The sequence below is a fragment of the Emydura macquarii genome, unplaced genomic scaffold (genome assembly GCF_026122565.2).
Source record: "Emydura macquarii macquarii isolate MOO-44397 ecotype Brisbane River unplaced genomic scaffold, CSIRO-AGI_Emac_v2 contig_1551, whole genome shotgun sequence".
Lineage (NCBI taxonomy): Eukaryota > Metazoa > Chordata > Testudines > Chelidae > Emydura > Emydura macquarii.
The window spans coordinates 5,869,962-5,887,290 of record NW_027131688.1 but is presented as its reverse complement, the minus strand read 5'-3'; positions in this window follow the sequence as shown (position 1 = coordinate 5,887,290).

The window sequence follows — 17,329 nt, the reverse complement described above, 5'->3', positions numbered from 1 at the left end:
TCAACCTACTGTCCGTAAATGGCCTGGGTCAACCTGAAAGATCTTCTCCTGCTCTGCTATGTACTGCCACCATGTGGGCCAGGAGAGATCCTAAGCTGCAGCCCCTATGGCATAAATTAGAGGGCGTGGCTAGCTGGGCACGTGGATGTTCTCTGCGGGGGTGCTGGCCCTTTGGAGCTTGCTTTCTCCAGTGGTCCGGAACAGCCCAAGTTTAATGTGGCTTGCACTGAGCGGCTCACCTTCTGGCCCTTGGCCGTGAGGAGATGGGTATTGGGTAGGCTGGGTAGCAGTGGGTAGGGATTGGGTGGAGAGGGTAGTTAAATTTCTGCCGTCACTGAGGTAAATGCTGGGGAGGCTTATTTATATGTGCAGGGGCATGTGCAGAAATTTAACTGTGACTGGCCCTGGAAGGAGCTCTCCCTTCCCTTCCCCTGCTCTGGCAGGAACTCACTCTTCCTTCCCCCTGCCCTGGCCCTGACAGGAGCTCTCTCTCCCCCCCGCGTCCCTGGGGTTGGGAGGAACTTGCTTTCCCCGTCCCACTGTGGTCTTGTGGTCTGAGGGGTGCTGTGCCCCCAATAATTATTGGGATGTACCGTGCCCCTGCCTGCCTCTCTCTTGTGCACACCCCTGTATATGTCTGTCTCTAAAAGTTTGTTAAGAGTGGCCAGAGCATCGGGTCTTTTATTGCAGAGCAGTGAAAATACAACTAAATAAATTAAAGCTAAAGGTTCCTTTAAATGGGGGCAGCTGGGTTATTAACCCAGGACCTGACCCTGTAAACCCTTATGCATGTGAGCAGGCCCAGTGTCATGCACAAGGAAGGGCTGCTATTTGTGTGTATGGACTGCTGTCGTATCGAAGGGTCGGGCAGTAGGAGTTGATGAAGGGTTTTGTTATGTTCACAGCCTACACATTGAGAAGTCAGACAAAAATGTAACCACTCTCGCTGGAAGATTGCAGAGCAACTCATCTGTATTTCTGAGAATTTAGAATAACAATGTACAAGAATCCCAAAACAGAGAGAAACAAAGCAGGCTGCTTCGTAAGCCAGGAAGGCACAATTCAGCCCACCATTTTGTAGGCTGTTTACCAAACTAGCTGTTCCCAGATCCACACCTTGCTACAGAGCTCCCTGATCTGCAAGCAAGATCAGGAACCCCTCTGCCCCTCTTGCTCTTAAAGTCAGGGTTTGAAATAACTACACAGTCCTCAATATACCACAGGTTGGTGCTTTGTTTGCGGGGCTAATAATGTGTGCTTGAGGACAATAGGTCTGTAAAGGCATCTATTAGCTGTCTTACTTCCACTGAAGTCAGCCTCAGCCACAAAACCACGGCTTAGAGTGGCCACAGAATTAGGCCGTGACCCCACACTGTTTTTAATGTTGTCTGCATCCCTGTCCTCATTCATTTTGTTTCGTTCTTACGCGAATCCACTGCTGCTCATTTGTGAGCTGAATCGCTCCAGCCAGCTGAGAGACTGATCCTGTTGAAAGCTTCTGCTGCACAGCCTTAAATATGCACACCCAGCTTTAGAACCTAACTAAAAATTGCATATATTTTGGTTAATAAGGAACTGGATGTGACAATATTTCCCAGTTCAATGTAGCTAGATGAAACACCTTTTCAGATATTTTCCCACTTAGCTGTGTGGCTTAATACCCAACAATCTCGCCTTCATTATGTTAAATGCCTTTTAAAAAGAGGAAGCAGTGCGCTATCCGCAGAAGACCTACTGGCGTACAAAATGGCTTCATCCCCATAAAAATGCAAATGAACTCGGGAAATGTAGGCCTGCCTCATTTGTATTGAAAATAATAAAAAGGGGCTTCGAACAGAGCCCAGAGGAACTCCGTTAACAATGAGACGTTCAGCAGTGCTATAATGCTACAGCGCAGACAATTTCTCAGCCACCTCCTGAAGCTGCACGTTTTATTTCTAACCCTGAATTCTGGAGTTTTAAATGTGTGGAGGGTGGCATGATGCTTGGCCAGGGCAGGGGCTGATCCAAACTCAATAAGCCGAAGTCTCTCCCGTCTCACAGGCCAGATATGGGCAAGCGAGAAGAGAATGTAGCCCATTGTCCAAGGAGACCATAGAAATGTTATCTGAATGAGAGCACTGAGTGAGTGTCTTAGCATCCCATCTGTCCTGCGGGAAGGGAATGCACCTGTCCTGAAGAAGAGGAGAGATCTGATGGCTTCCCTGAACTTAGCTCCTGCTCCCTCCTAGTGTTCCCGAGGCTGGAAGACACTCCAAAAGGAGTAGAGAGGGGAGCAGACATGGTGACGGTGCCACCCCTCTTTCTTCACCAGCTAGCGTAGCTGGAAAGGCACAGAGAGGGACACACGCTGCTCATTGCAAGGTCTAGAGCTGTGGGCATTCCCTGCCTGGGAACATGGGGGCGCTAGTACCACTCCTGGTGCAGGATGGCTTTGGCCTGTAATGTACCATGGATCCCTCAATCTAACATGCCCCCGGGTAGTGGTTACAGAGTGAGCACAAAGAATGGTCTCCCAAACGCAGTGAGAGCGTCACAGGGGTGTGAACCCCAGTATGTCTCTAGAACCCAGATCCAAAGCACTTGGGTGCGTGAACTTTGCTGAGAGCTCCGTCTGTGACAAAGCTGATCCAGAAACGTTCACACAGTTTCCCATCATTACAAAGTTGCCAATTGCCCGTCAGGTCACATGTGAGAGACAGAAGAGAATTTCCCCCATTAGGGTGTGGGGGGGATCACCCAACGTGCTTCTGGCAAACATGGCTGACTCTGAAGCACACGAGACCTCCAGTTCCCCCAGAGACTAGCCTAAATCTGGCCATTACCAAGATTTTTCACAACCTCCCTTGACTGATATCAAAAGAGCAGCAGCAGTATAAGCTGCTGTCATGGCCTTGTCTTCCCCTTCTGAGACACGCTTTGGGATTGCCTCCCAGGTCTGGATCTTCTGAAGGTGATAGAAGAGGATTTTATGTCAGAGGAAGCAGTCAACCCTGACTTTCAAACAGAGGGAAACCCAGGTGCAAAAACAATGTGATGTCATGTGAGATCGTGGCCTTCTGCTCTCCTGGCTACAATAACCAAACTAAACTAAACCAAACTGACTAATCCAGCCAACACTAACTGGGCACACCAGGGCATAGTATAGGTGGCTGACCCTTAAAGGTGAACACTCTGTGGGCTGGATTCCCTACTGCTTGGTGCCTTGCAACATCCTTTATAGAATCATAGAATCATAGAATATTAGAGTTGGAAGGGACCTCAGGAGGTCATCTAGTCCAACCCCCTGCTCAAAGCAGGACTAACCTCAGCTATATCATCCCAACCAGGGCTTTGTCAAGCCTCAGCTTAAAAACCTGTAAGGATGGAGATTCCACCACCTCCCTAGGTAACCCATTCCAATGCTTCACCACCCTCCTAGTAAAAAACTTTTTCCTAATGTCCAACCTAGACCTCCCCCCCTGCAACTTGAGACCGTTGCTCCTTGTTCTGTCCTCTGCCACCACCGAGAACAGCCTAGCCCCATCCTCCGTGGAACCCCCTTTCAGGTAGTTAAAAGCCGCTATCAAATCCCCCCTCACTCTTCTCTTTTGCAGACTAAACAAGCCCAGTTCCCTCAGCCTCTCCTCATAAGTCCTGTGCTCCAGCCCCCTAATCATTTTGCCTGTGTCAAATGAGTGCCCAGCAAGTCTAACCACTTTGGTAACTGATGGCACAAGGCGGAGGAGTTGTTTGGACCATTGTCAAAGATGGAAGGACTCATCTGTTTATTCCATGCTGAGAAACTGAGCCCTCTCCGACCTCCCCATCCTGAGGAGGGTTATTATAGACCCATGAGGAAGAAGCACTCTGCCACAGAAGCAGACATACGAGGAGCTGAATCAAAACACAAAGAGCTGATGCTTTCGTGACAGGTGGTGTTTTGTTTAGTTAGCTCTTTCTCTTTAACGAGGATTTCACCAGGTGTTAGCTGCCCGTGGAAGACTCTCCTTGCACAGGGTCTGGGTGGAAAGTTCTCTGGAGAGAAAGGGAGGGCCAAGAGGTGGGCTTCGGATGCAATTGCCTTGATCTCCTCCTGCCCCCAGCAGAAAGTTGGCTTTTACCTTCTACCCTAGTGATGGAGTCTCAGTGGGGTGGGGCAAGGTGGATAGAGATTCCTTCCCAGCAGCGCCCCTGTTAAGGGTGAAAGCCCTGAGATGAGGAGGTGTTACGCAAGTGATGCATTGTCTCAATTTGCACATTTGATGAATATGCATTGCCTCATTTGCATGCATTGTCTCTTTATTTTTAATGACAAATTGTTTTCATGTTCTGCTCCCGCTCCCTCATCACTGTATGGGTTGCTCTGCTACAGTGAACGGCCAGCTAGAAAAGGCATAAAACTCAATAATTGTACTTGACGTTTAGGTGTCTTTTAGTCCTAGTTAAACCAAAGGAATGAATACAAGCTGAAGTGAAGCACGAAGGTGCATGGGTTTTCCGAGAAGTATTTGAGCTAAGCTGGTACCAGAAACTGCAGCAGCAATGAAGGGCGGGGAGCCCATATACTGCAGTGAAAGGGGCAGGAGATGTGGGGAGTTTGGCACAAGCCAAACTAAGAAAAGCCATGTTATCCCTGGGCAATGCAGGCTCCTGGTTCCTTTAGAGGGGACATGATTTCTGTCTCTCTGGGGGTGTTTCAGGCTCCCTGAGAACTGGGATCGGACAAGCAGTATTGCCACCCCCAAAGGTTGGTCTGCCTGTTGATTTTTTTAACTCCTCTGCCCATCTCGTGTGTCTGAGACAAAGCTCCCAAACTTTATCGAGGGGACGGAGCTCTCATCCCCACATCTGCTCTAGTTCTGCCCCACCAGCAGCTCTTAACCCCTTCTCTCTGGCTGGGGGTTGCAGCAGGGTCCCTTTCTCCCTTTTCAGGTGGCAATCAGCTCCCGGGGGTTTTCAACCCCCATCTGCCCCTTCCCAGGTTGGATGTTGCGGAGCTGAAATTCCCAGAGGGCTGGAGCGCCTCGGGTCATTTTAAGATTGGCTCCAGCCCCTGTCCCGCCGTTCCTCCTTCTCCTCTCCCCATAGGCCTAGCTCACTGTGATAGCGCCCGCCCCCCAGCGGCACCTGTCACATCTTGGCCAACCAGAGGGAGGGGAACCAGGGACCGTTAGAGCTGAAAGCAGGAGTTTTCACAACGTGAGCTAAAGAACCAGACTCTGTCTGTGGCATGGCAACGGACCCATTGCCATGTGGTTCAGGCACATGTGCGCTATAGGGGACTCTATGCCCAATGAGGCCCGTGGGCACTATGCTCTGAGCTCTAACAGTAACGGGGCCGAGACGGTCTGTTCTCACTCATCATTGCTAGGTTGCTCCAGACATAGAGCAGGAGGTTTGCAGGCAGAGTGTCTCACCTCCACTTCCTGTTTGTCTCCTCATTTCCCGGGTGATTTAGACTCCTGATTGGGAGTCTATGAGAGAGCGCTGGAATTGGGAGCCTTACCGGCGGAGCGGGGCTGGGTGCAGTCACTCTGAGTTCATTTCCCATGGAATGCACCGACTGGAGCATACGCCTCCTGCACCCCCAGCTACTGCGAGGGGCAGTGGGAAAACCTCGGGGGGCGGAGGGGGACAGAGTGCCCCCTTACGCCCCTGGGTGGGTGCCTGTGGTAAAGGGATGATCTTGCTTTTAACGCTCTTTCCTGCAGCTAGTCCTTCAGCAGGTTCTTCTCATTTAATCACTTCTTGAATCAGCATCCAGCTCTGACCGATCTTCCCCACGTTTCAAAATGTGTGTTGTTCCTTCACTGGAATTGCCATTTTTATTGACGGATGGCACCTCGCTCAACCGGCGCCTGCGAGACTGAGCTACTCCAGCTGTCGCGTGCAGTTCCTCCACCACACGGGAGGCTTTTTGTTCCTCTGCCGAACATTCCTTCCTTGTGAGGGTGCCTCTGGCTTTTGGCAGAGTATGTGTGTGACCTCTTAGAGCAAGCCTGGTTGATGACGAAGCCTTGAGAGAACTAACTAGCTTCACACAACCTACCTGGATTGACTCAATGGCTTATCTCGTCCATCTGCCTTAGAGCAGTGAGTCAGCCTTTCTTTGAGCCACAGCCCATGCTGAACTGAACTGGCCCTCCCCAGCCCTTAAAATCAGGGGGAGACGACAGGTGGCAAATAGGCAGTTTACAACCCTTCCTGTTTTGTGTAATGGAGTTCTGGCACACCTGAGAATGCAGGCCTCAATTTTCCTAGTGTTTCTTCTTGGTGAACAGGGAATCATAGCATAAGTCTCCCCTGTCAAATGAAAGTTACACTCAAGTGAAAAGAAAAGCAAATATTTGTTAAATCCACATTCAGCCTTGTCCAAATCACGTGAGCAATTTCCTGCACGGCCTTGCGGATGTTTGAGAGTGCGACCAGAACAAGGAAGTGTCTCACTTCTTTTGTGTTCTTGGTAACATGGAATTTTGTACTGCTGATCTGTTTGGAATGTGTTTTCTCGGTTGTGTGGCCCATCAACTCATCCTCTTGCACTCAATGGTTTGAGAGTCAACCTTAAATTTTTAGATTAGATACAAATCCAGTATCTTTTGCCTTGTTTAGCAAAAGTCACTTCCTCTTTCTGCTCAGCTCTTTCCCAGAATCCCACATTCCAAACGTGAGCTAGCAGTAACAGCTCTCACTACCTTTGCTGATTCTCTCCATTTGTTGTTTTGTCTGATAGGAACAATAGTTCTCTGACCAAGATGATAATTCTTTGCTCCTCTATCATACTGAAGGACCTGACTGATTGTTGTGAAGCACTTTGTCTTCAGAATGGCAGGGTTTTCCTTTGTCTCCCATGACCTTTTAACAGGTACTTTTGTTACCATTTTTTTTCTGAATAGGAGCTCTGATCTTGGTTTACTACATTTTAAAAGGTGTCGCTCAACAAAGACAAGAGTAGGCTTTCTCTGCCATCTAAAGCTTTTCATAGGAATGTTTCCATCATTTTAATTCTACACTCTACCAGCCTGACTGTGCTTGTCTTGGACTAGATGTGTGATGCTGAAAGTTATATTTGCCAGAAAAATATTTAAAATGTCTTCCTCTAAATTGTGGTTCCTTTTTGGTACTTCAGTAATTGCAAGCTGACGTACATCATCTTTTGCAAACACTGATTTGGTCCTAGAAGTTTTCACTTGTGTCTGTGGTTGCCATTGAAGAGAAATTAGAAAAACAGTGTCTAGTGACCAGGTAGTTAGCTCAGGTCCAGCCTTTAGCCCCAACACCAGTTTTGTTGGTGGGCCCAAACAGTTCTCTCAATCTAACCTTTTGGCTTCTGCCTTTGACAAACTGTGCAGTTCTGGTGGTATTGCTCTGTGTTCTTGCTTAAACTAGGTTAATACACCAACATTCTTGGTTCTTTAAAAATTATCTGATACTATTGTGTCCCTATAATGGTCTTAAAGCCTTTCTCTGTACTGTCTTAAAGTGGTAGGAATTAAGGTATGCACTCAGTAGTTGTCTGGTGTTCTTTTTGGTGGTGGTGCTGTTCCATTCATAGCTCTTATTGCTCTTGTTAGAGCTCCGTCTTTACTAGTGTCATGCTTGAAGATGTTCTGCATCCTATGCCAGACGTTTCACTCGGATTGGAACAGGTTTACATGTACAGTTATTTTTGTTTTGTTTTGAGGCTCTGTGTCAGGCAGGGAATGCACATGACAGGATATCAGCCACCAATAATTGGCGGTCTGGGCTATTTTCCTGTTTTAGATGATATGTCCATAAATCTTTGTATCCGTAGAGGAGTTTAATTATGTCCTCATGGCCTGGTTGTGTTCAAAGTTTGATGACCTGTTTTCCAAAAGGCCAAGATCTTCGTATATCTGATGCCTGTAGGGTCCGAATTCCATATTTAAGCAGGTAAATGATTGGCCTAAATTTCCAAAGTGCTGACACCCGTGGAGAATCCAAATGGCAGTCACACAGTAAAATACTGTAACCTACGTAGGGTGTTATGGAGAGATTCCCTCTTCCATCGCAAATTATCCCACTCTCTATCACCTGTTGTTGTCCATAGCTTCAAAGTGCTTTACAAAGGTGGTTAAGTATTAATTCCCCCTCCCCACCACAACTTTTACAGATGGTGAAACTGAGATGGACAGCAGTTAAATGGTTTGGCTGAGGTTACTCAGCCAGTCAAAGGCACATTTGGGAACAGAATATAGATATAGAATCATAGAAGATGAGAGTTGGAAGGGTCCTCAGGAGGTCATCTAATCCAACCCCTGCTCAAAACAGGCCCAACCCCAAGTAAATCATCCTAGCCAGGGCTTTGTCAAGCTGGACCTTAAAACCTCTAAGGATGGAGATTCCACCATCTCCCTAGGTAACCCATTCCAGTGCTTCTCCACCCTCCCCTCCTAGGGAAAACGTTTTTCCTAATATGCAACCTAGACGTACTTCACTGCAACTTGAGACCATTGCTCCTTGTTCGGTCATCTGCCACCACTGAGAACAGCCTGAATGTCTTGACTCCCTCTGCTATTCACTGAGTCATGTGTGTTCCTTTTAAACCAAGCTCTAACATTTTGTGCCTTTTGCTCTTCTCTTTGACACGCCATAATTACTTCTATATCAAAGTGTCTTCAGCGTCACCTGCTTTCTTTCCCACACGGCACACATTTGCAAAGTCATTTCGATTATTGCATTTTAAAACACATGTGGCCATAATTGAGACATTCCTTTCTAAGCCTGCCCCTTTCCACAGCTCTATCTTTACTTTCCTTAACTGGTTTTTCTATTTTCTGCTAATCTGTCTTTTATTTTTGCCATCTACATTGATTGCTGGTGTACATTGGTCTCGTCCAGACACCTGAATATGCATTTATGCAACTTCAGCATTTTGATCCATTTATATAGCTTTGTCTTGCATAAGTCCTGTGTCTCTGAGTGGCCTGTGTTACCTTGGTATTCTCACACCCCATAATAACATTATTGTGGAGCATGGAATCTCTTACATTTTCAGAGTTGCATGACTAGCTATGGAGAGTCTTGTCAGTCAGCGGTTCCTCTTTTCCCCTTACATACAAGAGCTGATAAACACCTTCCCTGGAGCTGCGTGGATGTAGCTGAGAGCAGAATTCTAGCTCATTCTGTATATTACTATCATTAAAAGGGCCCAGTTTTACCAGCTTTGTAAACATATTTTCAATGCAGATACCGTTAGATATATGTTCTAAATATAGTAAAGGCTTTTTCTGCCCTGCAGGGGGGGCAGTGATGCTCTCAGAGTGACTCTCGCAGAGTTTCCTTTGTGGGCAGGGCAGCTGCAACAGATGCTCTTCCTCTTTCTACCCTGCTTCTTCAGGACGGGGCTGTCTGTTGCAAGTGCTGTGCCTCTCAGGGCCTCATCCAAAGACAATCAGTATCTTTCCATTTGCCCCCAGTGAGCAGCTTTTGTACTAAGTTGTGCAAGCCGGTATTGTGCAGGACCAGGCTTAGCTCCAAATTCTGCAATTGGGTCTGAGCAGGCCGACCACTAGGTCCACAGGGAGCCCCATGACAGACCCTTGCAGAACCTACCCCCTTGCTCTGCGTGGGTACTGGGATTTGCCCCCGTGCCTCCAGCTACAGGGTCTGCCCTTTGTTTTGCACAATCTATGCTAGAAGTACTCAGCTTGGATTTTCCTACTGGAACCTGAACCACATGTCTTTATGCTACTCCACTGCTAAATCTGACCCCGCAATTTCCAAGCATGTGCTCCAGTGAAGAGCCATGCCCTCCTCTCTCTACATGTTGGCTGTCTACCAAATCGTGCTTTACATATATTGCCCTCCTTCCCACTGCTGCATTTCATCTCTTCCGAGTGTTTTATACTTTCCCTAAGCAGAAGATAAGCTGAGTGATCTGTAACTTCCTAGTATGTCTCTAGGCCCCTTTTGAAATCATGGCATTACGTTGGCCCCCTTCCAGTGGAATCTCTTCTCCACTAAGTGGACTTTTAGGAAATGTCAGATACGGGTTTTCTGCCTTGTGTCAGCTGCTGGATCTTTAATGCTTTTGAATTTCTGTTGAAGGTATCCCTCTCCCAGGAGATTTTGGTTCCCCTGACTTTGACTGCAGTAGGACCTGTGGAATGGCTCTGAGAGAGTCCATGCTTCTGGGGGGAAGAGTACAGGTGTGCTGCCTTTCACTTCTCTCTCTCGGCGGTCCCTCGAGTGGAGGATGACGTCCATCAGGCTTGGGGAGGTTTTCAGATAACTGAGGAGCCCAGTTCTGGAGCAGAATGGGGGCATGTTGTTGCATGGGGGAGTGGGATTCGCAGCTCCAGGTTGGTCTCCTTCTCCTTCCTCCACCGCTCCCGTCCCACCTTGGTGTCGAGTCGATGGGCCTTGAAGTGGCGCACTTGATGGACCAGGTGGTGCCATGCCGAGCGGTCAGCAGCTGGCTCCTCCCAGTCGCTGATGTCGATACCTCTGTGCTTGAGGGCGATCTTGAGCGTGTCCTTGTACCGTTTCCTTCGGGCGCCCTTTGAGCATCACCTTGTCGTGGCGGAGAAGCTTGTGTGTTCCGATGACCCGGGGAACGCCTTTCACGGGTTCATAAATAATCAACAAGACCAGAGGCTCTGCAGGACTGTGTCTCAGGCAACTCAATAGATATAGTTAATGGGATTCTCTAAAGGTTGGCGGGACTAACATGTGACCTAGCTTGGTTTTCTTGCCTCTCTTCACACAGTCAGTGTAACTTTTAAATATGGGTTTAATTTTCAAATCAAATGCTTCAGGGTATTCTCCTCCCCCTCTTAATAAAAGGACATATTTCCCCTTCCCTCAAAAAATATGGACAGCCTCTGTGGGTTTTATAATGGAGTGAGCGGAGCTTTAGGCCTATTTTTACTGAGACTGTACTGGTTCACTCATCTGCAACTGAAAAGAAAGGAATTTAAAATTTACCTTTTATATTATATTTGCACTAAAAATATACTGTGTGATATCATGCGGGAATCCTCTCTACACTACTGATCCGGACTTTAGTTTATCCAGAGGCCGTAACCTCGCAATCATGCACCTATATAACCTGGTTGAACTCAATGGCACTACACCCATGCATAAAGCTTCTCATATAAGTAAGTGTTTGCAAAGCCATTGGGACTTTGCTCAAAGAATCCATCCTAGGATTTGCACTTAGCCACGTGCATTTTGGTCCAGGACTGTCCATTTAGCCAGTGCAGTGTGTAGACTCGTACAGTCCAGGCACAATCACTACAGCTCATACCTCACTAGCCAGTTTTCATGCCTTGATTGAATGGACTCTCCAGTAAGTAGATATGGGTATGCTTCTGACTTATGCAATGTCTTCCCACTTTATCAAATGAATGCTAGTGGAATAAGCACATTTTGGTTCAAATACAGCGTAGCTTTTCAACTGCGCAGATCAGCAAATGGCTAGCGTCAGGGGAGAAAGAGAAACAAGTTATAGTACAGGCTACATATGGAGTCATCAGAATCTCTCTTCATTATTAATGAGTATTATATGTGTTATGATAGTGCCATGAGACCCCAGCCACGATCAGCGCCCCATTGTACTAGATACAAAGGTAGAGGAAATCCCAGTGCTTGCTCAGGAGAGTTGACAATTGAAGACCCGATCCTGCAAAACATTAATGCATGTGCTGAACTTTAAGCACAAGTAGACCTGTTGAAATGATTCAGCGGTTTCAGACCAGAAGCCAGAAAGATGTACATCATCAGAACAAAGGAGTTTTGCAGCTGTGTGACTTCTGATGGGCCAAGCCAGGTAAAAATGGGTTTAATATAAAACAGCACCCACCATTCATTAAATGGGGAGGAAATTGCACAGAGAGTCCAGAATAAATCTCCCCTTCATATCTTCAAAAACAGATCTTTCTCAGTAAATGTAATCATAGGCCATTAAGGATTTTTTCCCCCCAGATGCTTTGAACAAAACAACTGAATGGGAAAGCCTCTACGGCTTTCATTTCTCAAAATATTAAAATGTTAATGTGAATTATCTTATGCCTAGAGCAAAAATCATATAGAATGGCAGGGTTGTCATGGTTTTAGATATACCAGGAGTCAATCCTTTGTCAAGTCATATTGGAATTTGAGTCATCCAAATAAATTGTTCTTTCTCACACACACACACACACAAAGTGTTGTTTTGAAAAATAATGAGTCCGGTCCTCAAAGTGTATTGCAAAGCGCCTCGTTTCCTGGCTTTCCATAAACATCCACTTAAGGAGCAGGATAATATCTTCAAAGCAAATCCATCTGGGTGAGGGAAACTTATTTATGCAAAAAGATTTGACTGTGAAATTTTCATGTGCCACAGCATCCGTTTATATTTTTGTCTTGGTGTAACTAATGGATACAGGGGCAGACCGTGAGCAGGGACTGAGGGCGAAACATTTAAGCATTGCAAACTGGGCCCGTCAAAATAATAAGTGCTTTCAAAATCCAGTTGTGAGCCAAACTTTGAGTATAAAACTTCCTGTAAGATAGGTTGTAATTCAGACTGTGGCCCCCCTGCAGGGGAGTAAGCATTTACCCTTGACGCCCTAAGTGCTGCCAGGCACACAGGAGTAAGTAGAGCCATTCACCCTTTACTTCTTCCTTGGAAGAGGGCAGTGGGGAGGAGGTAGGGCCCTGACACCATGCCTCTGCTTGCTGGGCAGAGTAGTGATGTGGGTGGGGAGAGGTAATTACTGATGGTACAGGCCAATAGTCAGTTACTACCTCCCAGGAGCAAGGAGGGCAAATGGGATGAATAGTGACTCTGGGGTATGTCTGAGTCAATTGCATCTTGAGGCTACTCCCGGGGTGGTCTTGCTAGCACACTCCGCTTTGTTCAGAGCTGTGCCTACGGTCACCAGCTAGCCCTAAATATTCTAATTTTTAAATTATTTTATAACAAATTTGATGTGAATTTACAGTTGCTAAGAGTACAGGATGTATTGCCTGCCGCCAGCGGTCTTTCCTATAGTATGCTCCGAGCCATGAAAGTTTATGTGATATCGATCAGCAAATTTAAACATCAGATCCAGTTGGTCTGGGATGATTTGTTGCTCTTTCGTCATATTTGTGTGTGGGTTTGGTTTTTTTTTAGATAACCATAAATAACGGCTCGCATGTGGAAGTTGAGGTGCACGCAAGTTTCTTACTGTGTGTGCACGTAAGAATAACACCCATGCAGTTACAAAATGTGAGGGGCGAGTGAGTCAGGCAACAGGCTTCTTATGCCTCTAATTTTATACAGTTCTACTGTGGCCTGATCCAAAGCCCACTGAAGACCCTGGGAGTCTTGCTCAGTGTTGTCTGGGTGATGAAATGACAATGACACAACCAGGGGCACATCTATAATGCAAGCATTGGGTATGATTCCAGCGTGAGTCGACAGATCTGAGCTCGGTTTAATCTAGCTAGCCTGGGTTCTGGAACAGTGAAGCCATGGGATTTCCAAGTTTCAGCATGCACTAGCCCTGTGAGTAATTACCCAGAATTCCAGGTGGGCTTTTCAAGCCTGTGCTGAAGCTTGCGCTGCCATGGCTTCATTGCTCCAGTCCTTGAGATAGCCAGATTAAGGCTAGCATGGGTATGCCGGCTTGCACTGAGGCCGCACCCCGTGATTGCCATCCAGCCATGCTCTTAGACAAATCTATATTTAGATTGTACAATCTTTCGGGATGGAGACTTGTCTTGCTATGTGCATGTACAGCACCTAGCACAATGGAATATTTCAAATGCTACTGCAAAGTAAACTTTGATTCTAATGTTACCCATCTCCTCTCTTCTTTATCTACTTTTATTGGCTACTGATGCAGGATTCTTTCCAACGGCCATCTAAATCTGTTCCTTACCAACCTGTCATTTGGAATTGAACAATCACGAGAGACGTTTTAAACAAAATTATACAAAAGGAAGCCAGCATTGACTTGCATAGCTAGCATCAATTGCCAGCCTATGTTGAAACATTATTGAGCCAATCATAATTATTGTGTCAACAAATTTTGTACCCTAGTAGATTGACATCTGTACTTAGACTGCAGCTGCTTTTCCTTCAGTAATTGAAACGATCGTTCTCAGTGCACGTTGTCAGAAAACGACACTTTTGCTGATGTGACTGCAGTGCCTTATATTCACTCTGGAGCTAAACAGATATGGTCTGGTCCAAGATGACAAGTCATTTTCTTCCTTCAGAAAACTCTCATGCTCTCGAACTGTAATGAATTGTACTTGCGGGGATGGTGGTTTGAAGGCGCAAACATTGGTATATACTTCTAGGTTGAGGTCGTGGCACCACACACCTGAGGTGTAGTAAGGAAGATGTAGCAGCTGAACAGAGATCAAAACTGAAATATTCTATTTGCACAGGGCAGACACAGGCCAAATGATCAAGAGGTTGATGAAGATGTTAACAATCAGTAGCAGCCCTCAGTACTGCTTTGGGACGGAGCCTTACGCCTTCCCTAAGGGACTAAAACTTCCCTGCCTAGGATGCCAGCAAAGGGCAGAAAGTGGCATTTGCTGGAAAGGAAGACAGCCCAGGCGTGGCTAGGGGATGCTTTGATTAAGCACATCCTCTAAGTAGCCTCTTGAGTAATTGCATTAACTGCATATTATCAGGCGTCAATGGTGCAAGAATAGTCTGAGTGTATAAATATGAGCTGTGTGGTCGTTTCCTTCAAAGAATAACTTTACTTCCTTCGCCATGGAAACAGGATATTTCACCTTTAGAGTCCTTTGGAACTAGAGCTGGTGGAAATTTAGAAAAAAAATGAAATGTTTCAGTTGAAAAATAGACTTAAAAAAAAAAAAAGAGAAAGAAAGAAAGATGTTGCCAAAAATGTGGCTTATTTTTTTTTAATTTTTAATTTTTTTGTGATTTTTTTTTTCAAAAGTTTTATGGAAACTTTTGATCAGAAATGTGATCAGAACGTGTCGTTTACCAAAACTGGGTCTGATTTTAAAACAAAACAGAAACATTTTTGGAAAAATGACAAATGGGTCTATTGTCCAAACCGTCACGTTTCAGATGGAAACAACTCCAATCTTCTGAAAAATGTGTCCATGATTCATGAGAAGACAAGCTGTTTTTACAGCCATTAATGAACTAATTATCCTCACAAGTATTATTAGAGATGGTGAAAGTTAGGCAAGGAGGTGCCATGGTTGTTGCCGAATATACTGAAAATGAACGCACGTTGTAACAATGCCTGACACATGAAGGAACTGGCAAAAAACCAAAACTTGATTTCCTAGCCGGAATTGCATTATCTGGGTCAATGTTTCAGGGACAGATATCCCTGTCACACAACAGTGGTTGGTATCTAGTGGCTGCAGTGGATATAGTTGAAGGCGTTGCTGCCTTTGAATTGTTATTCAAAAGCATGTGATGCATAGTGGACCAATTTAAAGTGTGCTTGACATATTCTATACATTTTTCTGTCTAATCTAATCTAATCTAATCTAACCTAATCTAATCTACCTAGGAATTTATACTGAGATCATCACCAAATTATAGTAGTACCTATATTCATTTTAGAAGAAAGAATGTGAGATTTCTGGGTAAGTGTCTTTTTTATTGAACAATAGATTGGGATAAGAAAAGGCATGTAATGTTTTGTTACTTTAATTAGGGCCATCTCCAAGCTTGTCATATACATGTTGGCCAAACAGTATCTCCAGCTGCCGACGCCTCTGGGAGGATACGGCGTTTGTTTTATTAGGCTGGAGCAGTTAATTTTATAAATCTGAGAGACCAGAATTATCTCCCATTCCAAATATTGAGTGCGATAACTGTTGATGAATATTAATTTTTTTTTTATTGGCAACCTCTCTATAAAATACATAAATGGGAGGAACAGAAAAAATTCTCATACGTGAAAATAGTAAAAATGGAACAGAACCTGCGTAAAATCCACAATTTAACAGACTTAAAGGACTCAGTTTCAGCCAGTGGCAGTTACTGGTTACTGTTCCAGTATTGGTCTTTAATCAATGATCATCAATATCTGTGTATGCAGCACATGGCACAATGGAGCCTGCAGCCATGACTGGGCACAAATAAATCATGGTAATAACATTTTACCGCTGATCAGATAGTTTTGTATTTATAGGGGTGCTGTGCACTGTGTGCTCTGGGGTGGCCTGAGGTCCCCCAGCAGCAGGCTCCCTCTTTTCTCCCTCTGCAGCGCCCTTTATGAGCTCTACAGAGTCTCTGTTATAAATAGTACCACCTGCAAGTTGGGGCTGACTTTAATGACCACAAAGCGTTCCAAATAGCCCTTAATGTCTCCAAAACAAAGTTGCTCAGCACGGCAACTCAAGAGTTCACACCACACCCTGGAGCTCTTCTCCTGCCAGTGTCTGGGCTTTGTTTGGAGCTCAGCCTTCGGGCTCTAGCTTCCTTCTCCTGCAAGCATCACCTCTGGTCTGTGGGAGAAGGCTGTCTGTATTATGACCCTCCTCCAGAGAGCTTCTCCTGATTGGCTGGAATTAGAGGGGAGCCCAGCTCTGCCCCACCCTATGCTATGGGACTCTGGCTACCAGGCCTTTAAAAGGACAGTGTCCTGGTTTTGTTTTTCCACATCCGCCAGGCTGCTTTCCTTTCTTCTGTAATAGGCCATTTCCTGACCTTCTGTTCCAGTTTCCTGGAAGAGGGTCTTCTGGCCCCTTCTACTCTTAAATCATAGAATCAGAGAAGATTGGGGTTGGAAGGAACTTCAGGAGGTCATCTAGTCCAACCCTCTGCTCAAAGCAGGACCAACCCCAACTAAACCATCTCAGCCAAGGCTTGGTCAAGCTGAACCTTAAAATCTCTAAGGATGGAGATTCCACCACCTCCCTAGATAACCCATTCCAGTGCTTCACCACCCTCCTGGTGAAAAAGCTTTTCCTAATATCCAACCTAGACCTCCCCCCACTGAAACTTGAGACCATTGCTCCTAGTTCTGTCATTTACTGTCACTGAGAATAGCCTAGCTCCATCCACCCTGGAACCCCCTTTCAGGTAGTTAAAGGCTGCTATCAAATCCCCCCTCATTCTTTTCTTCTGCAGACTAAACAAACCTAGTTCCCTCAGCCTCTCCTCATAAGTCATGTGCTCCAGCCTGCTCATCATTTTTGTTGCCTTCCGCTGGACTCTTTCCAATGTGTCCACATCCTTCCTGTACTTGGGGGGGGGGGGGCAAAACTGGACACAGTACTCCAGATGTGGGCTCACCAGTGCCAAATAGCTGTTTGTTAGCTGTTTGTCTCACATGCTGAAACATTTAAAATAAAAACAACACGGGAATTAATGGGGGGAAATGACTAATGAATTAAAAGATGC